The sequence below is a fragment of the Alligator mississippiensis genome, chromosome 3, assembly GCF_030867095.1.
Source record: "Alligator mississippiensis isolate rAllMis1 chromosome 3, rAllMis1, whole genome shotgun sequence".
In the NCBI taxonomy this organism is placed as follows: Eukaryota; Metazoa; Chordata; order Crocodylia; family Alligatoridae; genus Alligator; species Alligator mississippiensis.
Window position 1 is genome coordinate 100383995 of NC_081826.1, and position 12935 is coordinate 100396929.

At 41.9% G+C, this 12935-nt stretch overlaps 1 protein-coding gene across 4 annotated transcripts in view; it reads left to right on the forward strand.

Annotated features, from left to right (window-relative positions):
• Positions 1-12935, forward strand: part of LOC102571468 (cadherin-7) — a 124295-nt gene that overhangs the window by 15666 nt on the left and 95694 nt on the right. The gene's annotated exons all lie outside the window — the stretch shown is intronic.

A 12935-nucleotide genomic window follows, 5' to 3' on the forward strand; every position in this document is an offset into this window, starting at 1 on the left:
CTAATTTTCAATAAAAACTCATTAAGATCTTAAGGTTGCAAAGAAAGAGAGGTTTCAGTGAACAAAAAGAAAACATAATTCCTTTGGATTTGACTCCAGAGGTTACTTATTCTTTCCTAGGTACTTGTCATATTAAATGGTGTGTTTTGAACTAAACGTTGAGGTAAGCCTTGTGAGGTAAGCTGGTATGAATTAGTTTTAGGGAAAAAATGGTATAAATGACTTACCCAAGACCAGGCCATTAAATGATATAGAATTAAAATTAGAACTCATCATATACTAGATTCTACCATCTTGCTTGCATAATAAATGCTTCTTAATGTTTCTTTGTAATAACTTAAAATTGAAAGGACATATTGGAGGCACTCCTTAAATATTGCCCAAGATGCATAAAGAGGGGTGTTATTATTGTCGTTGCTGTTATTACTAATGTTAAAATCCAGTCAAGAACCAGGTTGGATGCTGTCCTAGGAACAGCGACAGGAGCAATGAGTGGGATGGTGGGCCTAGTCCCCAAGGAACAGGTGCAGGGCGAAGGGACTCAGCCAAGGCCAGCCCCTATGTGGCATCGTGGGAGAAGGCAAGAGCAGCTTTGAAGCTGGCCCTGCCTTAGGACAGTGAGAAAGCAGCAGTGACAGGTGAAAGAGGGGAAAATGGGAAGGGACAGAATATGCCTTTTGAAAAGGAAGGGGAAGTTTTGGGTGGGGGAGGGGACAGTAGTGGGGCTATTCTTATGTGCTGTAAGGACTTGAAAAAGTCCCCAGAGGCTCTTGTAGCATGGTCCATTCTGAAAGGGGAGTGTAGCAGTGTCACTCCTCTGGATCCACTTGTCTGGATTTGGCCCTGTATTGAAGGAATAGAAAAACATTCAAGGACATTATTTATAATGTAATGCAAACGTATAAGACATGGTACACACATGTATGGAAACAGAATCCTAAGTTTATTGGTTATCATTTTGAGAAATGGCTGATGAGTTTGGTTGACCTAGCTTGGCAATGCTCAATTTAAGACACCTTAAAGTGGTGGTCATTTTTGAAAATATTACATTTTCATTTTAATTGAGTCAAATGTAATGAGGCATCAGTTGCTGAATGATTAAGGATCCTTCATTAGGGCTAAGTACAAACAGTCAAAAAGCCTGAAGCTGAATTGATTCAGTCTTTGCAGATTAGTCTAAGATTTAGAGTTTAATTGAAACAGAAGTGAACAGACATTTACCTTTGATTCAGGAAATGCAGCCACGTGCCTGCAGTGCCTCAGACCAGAAGCTGGGGGGTGCTGGAGCATGGCTCTCTGGTATGTAGCCAGCATGGGCTGTGTGTTTGCTTCCTCTTCCTGCTGCCTTTGAGGTCTCTGGGATTTGCAGTCCAAAAATCACAGCAGCAGGGCTCTGCAGGGTTGCTTATCTCTTCCTGCTTCTACGTGTCTCTGGGATTTATAGTCCACAGTCACAGTGAACACTAAGTTTGAGCAGGGGAATGGGTATTTAACCCCCCACCCTGGCCCTAGACCCCAGCCAGAGTTTGCCTGGGGGGGGCAGTCCCCCCCCCCTCCAGATTGGGCTGCATCCCTAGCTGGGCTTGCCCCCCCGCACCCCCTTCTCATTGCTCCAGCTCTGGGGCCAACTCTGCTCTCTGGAGTGGACAGCACAGCCCAGCCCAGCCCAGCCCAGAGCTGTAAAACATGCCAGGATGTTGGGGGACTGTGATTTAACTTAAACCAGGAAAGGGTCTGGGACAGAAGTTTCGTTAACTGGTTTGACTCACATTAGTAAGTCTGATACTACATTCAGCCAGGTTTATCGTAAACCAGTTACAGCCATTTTGAAATGGGTTTGTGTGTACTGAGCTTCTGTTCTGTTACAGGTTTAAACCAGTTTCTGATCACTTAAACTGGTTTGTAACTTCTGTCCCTAGCCCAGAAGAAAATATTGTAAAAAAGCCAAGAGCCCAGTGAATACAAGTATAGTTAGAAACTGGCTTTCCACCTACCATTCTAATTTTTTTAATTGATACTTTGAGCCAAATTCTGACATGAGTCTTTAAAACTTGAAGAAAATACACAATTATGCCCAGTAACATCTGTGCACACAAATGTTTTAGTGTTCTTGCTCAAAATATTCCTGTTAGTCAGCAGGGTTTGTTTTTTAGGGTGTTTCTTTTTTAGATAGCATGAGAGAGAGAGCACGGTAATCTGAAACTCAGGTGGAGGAGAATATAGAGATACTTATATTTTTGCTTACCCCCTCCCCCAGTTTCTGTAAACAAACACTATTGCTTTGGGTATTCACTACAAGGTATCTTTCAGATTCTTAAAACAGCTCTGTTGGACTTCTGACATTTTTTTCTCAAAAATATTATTGCTTCATCAACTACAAAGTGGTAACACATGGCCCCTTAAGCAAACTGGGAAACCATCATCCCTGTCAATGACAGTGCACAAGTGCTTCACCCCTTTAAACAAATGAAAGGTAAAATATCTCTAAATTCTTGAGAGATATTCCAGCATATATAAAGTCATGGCTATGGAGAGATCTGTGAGATCTAAGAAATTCAAAGGTCAGCACCTTTCTTGCAGTTGATTTAGCTTATTTCTAAGTACCTTGATTTCATAAATCAGTGTGATGGATTGTGGCCCAGTTTCCTCAATGCTCCTGAAGGGTTCGGTTGTGTCTGTAAGGTATGCGATAGGAAATTATCTCTCTGTGCAGAATGTGTTTGTACTTTTTCAGAGGAAGACTTCTTCCTTTCTCTCTAGCACTCTAGAGACAAATAGACCTTGTTTGATTATTAGAGGGTGGAAGGCATAGGTGAAAGGAGACAGTTAAAGTGGGGACAGAAACTGAACCAGAAAATGGGCATTTGGATTATTTCATACAAGGTAGAGCACTGATCTTTAGCATGACGCATTGTGTACCAGATAGGCTGGCACGGGAAATGGCATCACCAGTAAGTTAAATTGTTCTCATCTTGGCCTTTTATCCAATGACACAATGATACTGCTGAGATAATCCTATAATAGCAGTGCTGCATTTTGATTAGCTAGCACAGTCGACCTGCAACACAATTCTCAGCATTTCTTTTCGGCATTATTTTAAGCTGTGTTTTATGAGAATCTCAAGCAACACAGAAAAGTAAAAGCTAATTTTGCAATAATCTGTAGCTGCAAGTCTCCTGCATGCTTGGCTGGTTATCAGAAAAAGCTTTTTTTTTTTTTTTTTTTATATATATATGAGGGCATGGGCAGATTTATAATTTTAATGTCAGTCAAGCTCATTCTGTTTCAGCTTCCTTTTTAGCTGTTTTTTATCATTTCTTCTCATTTTCATCTGCTGAGCTTGTTTATAGTTCTTTACCCCCTGTCCTTGACTATCCCTCATTATCTAGTTTTACCTCCATCCTACCCTTTTCTAAAAGTCATAGGGTTGACATCTAAAACAGACCCCACAGAACCCACAAACAGACAATTATTATTTGTATTTATTATTTGAACCATCATAGTGCCTGGGAGTCCTAATCATGGATGATGACCCAGTTGTATAGAGAACAAAAAGACAAGAAACAACAGATGTATTCAGACAGGCTGAGAGAGGAGTACAAAGGAACAGTGAGATATTATTTATTGCAATGGACACTGATTCTGGCATATCATGAAGTCCCGTTTTTTGTATCTTAACATAAGAATACAAATCCAGCATCATTTTAAACTTTCCATTGCGTTCCTCCATTTTTATTCCTACATTTGTGTTCCACATCAGCTTGAAACCCCTATGTTTAGGCTTCTTTGACCTCCATACCACTGCCAAGTTACAGGTCTTATTCAAAGCCCACTGAAGGCAGCAGGACTCTTTTGACTGACTTCAATGAAAGTCAATAACTTCAAGACATTTACAACATGATAACTGAAACATATGCCTAGCTAAACCTTATTCTTTTTCCAATTTCCTAGCAGAGTGCATTTTTTGTGCAGTCTTTTCCTTTACTTTGGCATCACTTACCTAATCTTCCTGAAGTGTTTGACAGAAATGTCTATCTACATACCCATCAGGTTTTTGTTCCAGGTATTTAGTGTTTTTCCTTCTTTGCAACCATGAAGTGCTGCCAGGCCTCTTGCTCTGCTACATGCTGTTACTTTCAATGAGATGCTATTGCCATGTCTCTTCTATACCCTGCTTCTCTGGTTGTTAAATATCACCCCTGTCTCCTTGTCACCCCTCTCTCCTTTGCTCTTTTTGTGTAGACACTTGACAGAATAGTTACTGAGGTGAAAATCCAATCAGTGCAAAATGTATTCTTGTGTGTATGTGTATTTTTCAGTATCAACTTTCTTCAGTTGGCTAGAGGCAGACATTACACATACATCAGTTTAAATGATTGGGAACTGGTTTTAAACCTGTAACAGAACAGATGTTCAGTGCACATAAACCAGTTTGAGAATGGCTGAAACCGGTTTGAGATAAACCTGATTGAATGTAGTATCAGACTTAATTGATTTGGCTCAAACCAGTTTATGGAATGTCTGTCCCAGTCCCCTTGCTATTTTAAGATAAACCAGACACCCCCAACATCCTGGCATGCTCTCAGGGCTGGGCAGGGCTTTCTGCTCCACAGCAGGAGTGGCCCCTCCCATCTGCTCCCTGGCCGCAGCTCCAGAAACTGCAGGCTGCTCCCCCTCTCCCCTCGCCACTCCCTGCTAAGCAGGAATCCCCCCCTCCCCTCTGTCTTGTTGCAGAGGTATCTGTGTATGAGCTAGCAGACCACATGCTGGCTACAGTCCCTGCTGAATCAACAGGTAGAATCAACAAGTAGCTGGTAATGTCCCTCTGTTGTTTTCTTAATTAGGTGATAAACACTGTTATCAATTCCCTGCTGGGCTAATCTGAGCTCCTGCGGGAGCTTGACCATGCCCCCCTCAGCTACATGCTGTGGAAGGAAAGGAGGGCTGCTTTGCTCCATCAGGTACCCTTTCTGTTCACAGCTAAGTGAAATTAAACATATTGGTGACCTTGTTGAAAAATCCCACTGGGGGCTGTAGAGCTGAACTGTGTTATACTTGAACATCCCACCTAAGTCCAGACAGTCAAAAAGCCCAAGGCTGAATCAATTCAGTCTTTTCAGGTTAGTCTAGGTTGCAGAGATTAAATTGAAATAGAAGTGAACAGACACTTACCTTTGATTCAGGACATGCAGCTACATGCTTTCAGCGACTCAAACCAGAAGCTGGGGGGGACACACTAGAGCATGGCTGTCTGGCTGTGTGTTCACTTCCTCTTCTGGGTGCCCCTGAGGTCTCTGGGATTTGCACTCCAGACTTACAGCAGCAGGTCTCTGCAGGGTTGCTCATCGGTTCCTCTTCCTGCTTCCAGGTGCCTCTGGGATTTGTATTTCATAGTTGTAGCCAGCAGTAAATTTGAGTGGGGGAAGGGGTCTTTAACCCCCCTCCCTAGCCCCAGACCCAATCCAGGGTTTGTCGGGGGGGAGGGGGGGCAGTTCCCTGCATTGATTGGGTTGCATCCCCAGCTAGGCTTGCCCACCCCCCCTCATGTCAGCCAACCCTCACTGTGACAGTTAGGGTGCAGAGGGGCAGGGCCAGCCCTGTTCTCTGGAGCAGACAGCACAGCACAGGGCTGCAGAGCATGCTGCGGAACACTGATTTAACTTGAACCAGGAAGGGGTCTGAGACAGAAGTTTCATAAACTGGTTTGACCCAAATCAGTTAAGTCTGATACTACATTCAACCAGGTTTATCTTAAACCAGTTTCAGCCATTTCAAAACTCGTTTATGTGCACTGAGCTTCTGTACTGTTACAGGTTTAAATCAGTTTCTGATCACTTAAACCAGTTTATGTGTAACTTCTGTTCCCAGTCCCCTGCCACAAGTGTGACCCATTAAAGCATCTCTCAGGAAATGAGTTTGTTAAGACACAACTAAGACAGTTGTGTCTTTAACATGAACAGTGACATTCATGCTTTTAGCTCTAAAGGCTCCTTTTCAAACTTTACCACTTGAGGAGACATTATACAAGGTCCACCTTCCATCAGTTGTGGAAAGTTTGTTCTTCCAACAAAGCTGTGTGAATGAGGATCAGTGAGCTAGTTTCCATTTTCTTAATTCTTAACTATGAGTGCGAAATCAGGGTCTAAGAGTGTTCTAGGCAAAAAGATGATTGTGTTCATAATCTGTGCTCACTTAATATGAAAAAATATATAGAGACATTATTGCACGTGAGAGACATTTTTATGCAGAGACATTATTATATGTCAGCTTGCCGCAACATGCATCTGAGTACCACCCTCGTTTACCCAGCACACAATATTAACTAATTTCTTCAAACTATTTATATCATATTAATTGCAAAATCCCACGTGCACTTTATTCCAGGAACATTATAGCAGATTTATATTTTTCAGAACAATGAAAGTCTACAGGAAAAAGCCTGATCTTTGGGACCCATTTAAATCAGTGGTATAATACCCACTAAATTTAGTAGAAGAATGATAGAACCTTATTGACTATACTCTTTATGTCCTGGTTAGGGGCTAATATTAATTATAATTAATTTAATAACTAATGCAGGAAGATCTATTTCAAGTTTTCCAACTTAAATGAGTTACCTTTAGTTTGTCTTTAGCTTTGTACTATATTAGAGGTAATTTTAATGCTTTCATATGAAGCAGAAAGAAAATATAATTAATTCAAATTAGTATCAGTATTTTTGCTGTATCTTTCACTCTGAACAGAAATAAACTGCATAAATATGCTTGTGAGAAACTATATGCAGTGAAAACCATGGCAGGTTATCATAGCATAAAATGCATATTTTATTTCCCCCTACAAACATTGATGGAAAAATGATAAATAAAAACCATAAAACCGTTTAACACTAATTATTTATGGGTTTGTTTTTTTTAACTTAGAGTAATTTTTTTTTCCAAATCCAAGAACATGGCAACTAACCAACCACCAGTCTTGCATCCTAATTGTAATATTAAAGGCACTCAGTGTATATTTGCATAACATTAACTGTAGTTTTGTCAGTCACATTAAATTAAATACATTTCGCATTCTAATTTTTGGTTATATAGAAAACATCTATCTTGCTTACCAAAGGTGCTTTGGTCCCAGTGGAAATAAGATTTTAAAAAACAAACCATGCTTACTTACTATTAATTTTGCAAATTCATTATTCAGGATAATTTGGTTTAGCTGAGGAAAAGATGATGATGAAGCTCTACTGACAATATTGAAAGAACATGTGCCTAAATTGCCTTAGCAACTAAAATCAGATGACACATTTTAGTTAAACAACAATGCATGTTTAGGACCCAGTTGCTTACAGCTGAGCTTAATAATTACCACCTTGAATAGTCTCATTGACTACAGTGCTCAATAGAGTTTTGTAGGACTTGGCTTTGCAATAGTGGCCCTGTCTTTGTGGCTCTCTAAAAAATCTCAACAAAATACAGGGGAGAACAAGCATTGCTCGTGGAATAGGAGATCATTCAGATAAAAACACACAACAAAACACACACTATTTTGTAATACTGTGCATATATAATAAATGCAAAACAAGCTCTAAAGGATCAAAATCTGTCTATATTGCTCTGTATTTTGCCAATGGAAGGGACAATATCAAATACTTCAGAGACAATATAGACTTTCTGCTGTTTTAGATTATATTCCACTCCTGTCAATGGGAGGGATCTGAGGATCCAATTCAACTCCTTGAATGTTCAGTTTGTAATCTGAAGCACAAGTTCTATTAACCATGGTAGAACATGCATAAATACCATAAATTTTGGCCACAAAATTATTTTGTCCATTTTTTACACCCAGCAACAATATTTTACTCTCCTGGTTACCACATGAAAAGTCCTGAGACTGTTGACAACAGATGGAAATATATTCCATAGTTTTATAGTGAATAAAAGCATGCCTTAGTATCTTGTAGTTCTCTGTTTGAAAAATGAAAGGCTGCCTGATGGCTTTTTTTGTGGGTGAACAGGATAAAATTTAAGAATAGGAGAAGACAAGCTGGATCAAAAGTCCTGCCATTTTTCTGGACTAACAGAAATGAATTGAGCTCTACATTTTCTAAACGAGTTCTTGCAGTACAACTTCAACTGAATTTAACTGAAGCCATATGGCCTCATTGCCTTCTCAGATCTGTGGAAATAAACAGCAACTGCACTGAAGTTAATGGTACTGTAGCATAAAAGTACCAGAGGCGAAAGCAGAATAAAGCCAATGGGTTTAGAGTTCCAAGAAATGCCTAAAAAAATAAAGGAAATATATGAATCCTAGATATAGTACAAGGAGAAGAAATGGTTATAATATTTCACATTGAAGTATTAACCTTAGGTCTTGCCTGCTGTGAAATCAGTGTCAGTTTAGTTTTTTCTATATGCTATTCAGTGCTCTATTAGCAACCCATAACAATGAAAAGTTTTCAGTCGCCACTGGAGAAGTAGGTGCCCATTGCTTAAGGTTACATCAAAATGATATAAATGGAATATCAGAAATTAGTAGATAATTTTAACTAGTTTTCCAAATATAGAATGTTGATGTTACTAAGAAAGGCTACATTTCCGTGGAACTGTTTTACATATTTTTGTTTTTCATCTGTAATTTAGAGAGCTGTGACATTGCAGATTAATCTGAAAACCAATAAATAATTCCTCTCAGTTCTAGATATTTATGCTCTTCAAATATTTGTAGACTGTTATTTTATCCTGCCCTCAACCACTTAGTTGTTGCTTAGTCAAGCGATATATATTTCAGTCTTTTAATTTTTCCTCGTTAGTGAGTCCTCCAGCCCCCTGATCATTTTTATTGCTCTTCTATTCACTCCTTCCAATTTTTCAATATCTTCCTGGTAATGAAAAGGCCAGAACTGAATACAATATTATAGTGTCAGCTAAATAGTAGCTGCACAAAGAGAAACTGCTATTTCTTATTCCATTATATTATTCATATTTCATAGTTCAAAGCTATGTGCCCATTTTCAGTACCATAATATACTCTAGATCCAAGTCCACTGTCACCAGTGTGTGTCTTCAGGCTTTGCTGCTTTTCAGCTTTCTTTCTCCTACTGAATGTAGTGTGTTTCTGAATGCATAAGAAAACCCCTTATGGTATCTGGAGAATGGGGAAATATTGTATTATTTGTGATACATATTATGGACACCTGAGCTTACATGTTTTATATTATCCTTCCTGACTGTAGGCCAGTAATGCTCAACCTCTGGCCCTGTGGGCTGGATGAGTGGCGTGGGGCCAGTCCGTAAATTGTCCCCCCCTCCCTTGTTCCCCCATGTGCAGAACTGACTTGCGGAATTAGTCCATGGGTATGATCTGTCATGCTGGCACAACCTTGCATCCTGGCTTCAGCTGTGGTGTGACCCTGTGCGCCAGACCTAGCCATGATGTGAGACCATGTACCAGTGTGATCTAGTATGCAGGGCTGTGTCATCCAAACCATGGGGCTCCCTACAGGGCTGGAAATGGGGGGGGGGGGGAGGGGGGAGCAGTGTCAACATTAATTGCTGTGTTTCTAGAAGCAACTAATGCTGCTATTGCCCCTCTCCTGCCAGATATCTGGATTCCTGCCAGATATCTGGATTTGTGAAGAACCCCCTGGGCTGGATGGCATGACTCTGGACCACATCCAGCCCAGGGGCAGGAGGCTGAACACTGATATAGGCTATAGTTGGGAAACCAACAGCAACAGTAAAGGGAAAGTAATTGCAATAGCATAGAGAACTAGGAAAGGTGTTTGAGAGAGAGCCATGGGGAAATAAACCCTGAACTGGATTCAACTGGGTTTATTCCTGTCACACTGAACCCAAGATCAAAGGGGATAGTAAAACTTTAAAGATCCTAACTCAGTCAAGAAGGGAGATTGAAACCCTAGAATTTCTAAGAGATAGAGACTTATATAGTAAACTGCAGCAGTGCAGTCTCTTTCTTCCAGCCTGGAGATGGAGATTGCTGGGCTTAATGTAGATTATCAAAGCATGCAAAGAAGAATGTAAGGATTAGGTAAAGGAAAGTATATGCACAAGCCTTTTTTTTTTCTTGTTACCCTTTTTTTTGCTGTGTGTTGTGTACCTTGGGGTGAATAAATGCTTTTGTTTTATTTTGAATCACTTTAAGCAGCTGCTATCACAAGGCTTCTCAAGGAAAATCACTTATATGTGCCAAAGCTACTTTACCCTGTCATATTAACACAGTTGGAAAGCAGAAGCAACTTCCATGAGATCCAGTCCCACAGTGCTTGAACCATACAAACTTCCTCACCTTTGAGAGAGAGGCAGGGAGCCAGGGAAGCTACCTGATGGGTATAGCTGAAGGACCAAATGCATACTAAGATTTGGCTTGCCCAAAGCCATGGCAGTAGTGTCAGAAGTAGGATGCTGACTGTGATACTGATATTCTGCAATATGTGACAGCAGTAAAAACAAATTTCACTATAGGTAAAGTGAGATGAAAGATTTTTTGTTTGTTTGTTTTTTGGAGAACAGGATGAAAGAACAAACAAGAAAAAGGAGTTGTGACTAGCCCCCTAAAATGAGTTATTAGAGATATGTGGAGAATATAAGGGAAAGACCCAAAAAACTTAAAAAGTCAGATCTGGTAGCATTACTATATTGTGACAGTGCAAGTTATAGACTGCAGAGAAGAGAAAGAGTACTAAGAGGAGTCTATATGTGTTGCTGTCAGGGGGAAGCACAACAGTTGTTAGTGGATAGGGGCAGAACATGGAGGACTGGTGAGGTGGCACCAGTGGCCAATTGCTGACTGTGGGGGGGATCCCTTAGCGGCCAATAGCCATTGCCAGAAGTGCCACCAGTGCTTCTCTTGGCACCCCCACAATCTCAGGGGGGTGCCACCCGTTGCCCCCCCCCACTCCCCAGTCGGTGAGGGCCACTCTCAGGTGGGGCATGTGACTCACCCCCCATTGCCTCCTCATGTATCGTCTATGGAACAGAAGTTACAAATAAACTGGTTTAAGTGATCAGAAACTGGTTTAAACCTGTAGCAGAAGAGAAGCTTAGTGCACATAAACCAGTTTCAAAATGGCTGAAACTGGTTTAAGATAAACCTGGTTGAACGTAGTATCAGACTTAACTGATTTGGGTCAAACCAGTTTATGAAACTTCTGTCCCAGACCCCTTCCTGGTTCAAGTTAAATTAGAGTCCCCCAGCATGCTTTGCAGCCCTGGGCTGTGTTGTGCTGTCTGCTCCAGAGAGCAGGGCTGGCCCTACCTCTCTGCACCTTAGCTGTAACAATGAGAGCTGGCTGACAAGAGTGGGGGGGGGCAAGCCAGTCAATGGGTAGGGACTGCCTCCCCCCAGGCAAACCCCAGCTGGGGTCTGGGACTGGGGAGTGGGTTTAAACAGCCCTTCCCCAACTTAAACTTACTGCTGGGTGCAGTTGTGGACTGCAAGTCCCAGAAGCACCTGGAAGCAGGAAGTTGAAGTGATGAGCAACCCTGCAGAGTTCTGCTGCTATGATTTTTGGGCTACAAATCTCAGAGACTTCAGGAACAGCAGGAAGAGGAAGCAAACACACAGCCCATGCTGGCTACATACCAGAGAGCCATGTTCTAGTGCTTCCTGGCTTTTGGCCTGAGCCACTGCAGGCACGTGGCTGAATTTCCTGAATCAAGGGTAAATATCTGTTCACTTCTGTTTCAATTTAATTAGTGCAGCTTAGACTAACCTGCAAAAATTGAATCAATTCAGCGTTGGGCTTGTTTTCTGTCTGCACTTAGCCAGTAGGAACCCTCAGGTCTGAGGGAGTCTGACTAATTCTTGTCAGAAGACAAGGGCTAGGGACAGACATTACACATACACAAGTTTAAACCTATTACAGAACAGATGTTCAGTGCACATAAACCAGTTTGAGAATGGCTGAAACAGGTCTGAGATAAACTTGGTGGAATGTAGTATCAGACTTAACTGATGCGTCTCAAACTGGTTTATGCAATGTCTGTCCCAAACCCCTTGCTGATTTAAGATAAACCAGATACTCTGAGCCTCCTGGCATGCTCTTGAGCTGGGTGGAGCTCTCTGCTCCACAGCAGGGCTGCCCCCTGCCCATGCTCCTTAATTGCAGCTCCAGAGACTGTGGGGTGCTTTCCCCCTCCCCTCACTACTCCCTGCTAAGCAGGACTTCCCCTCTCCCCTCTGCCTTGCTTAGGAGGTGTCTGTGTATTAGCTAGCAGACCACATGCTGGCTATGGGACGTGTAGAATCAACAGGTAGACTCAACAGGCAGAATCAGCAAGTAGCTGGTTAATGTCCCTCAGTTGTTTTCTTAATTTGGTGATGAACACTAGTATAAATTTCCTTCTAGGCTAGTGGAAGGAATGTAGGGTTGCTTTAGCACCCTCCCCCCCCCCCCCCCCCGGTTCTGTCCTGAGTCACCGCAGGCATGTGCCTGCATTTCTGGGATGTCTGTCCAGTTGCAAAACTGATTTAGCCTAGCCAGGTTAGACTAACATGCAAAGATTGAATCAATTCAGCCTTAGACTTTTTGAATTTCTGTCCCTAGCCAGGGAGGATAATCAAAGTGCATCAGCAGTGGGGCCCCATGCAGAATAGGTTCCCAGAACCTGGAGATAGAATGACAAAAGTTTCATCTGAAGACTAGTCAACTGCACTGAAAGACAAGCTGCTGACAATGGGGGCTTAACCTTTTTGACTGTCTACCCAGTCAGAAAGCCAGTCACTTCAAACTTCTAAAGTTAACTGTGCCATTAAGTAATTGGCAGGCCAGATTAACCCTTTAGTGAGCCCTAGGAAAACAAACTCATGGGCTCCAGGCCAGTCGAGACTCCCCTCCCTGCTGCCACCTGCAGGGGCCAGGGATCAGAGCCACTGCTAAGCAGCAGCCACCATGGCAGCAGGGCCAGCAGAGGGTAGGG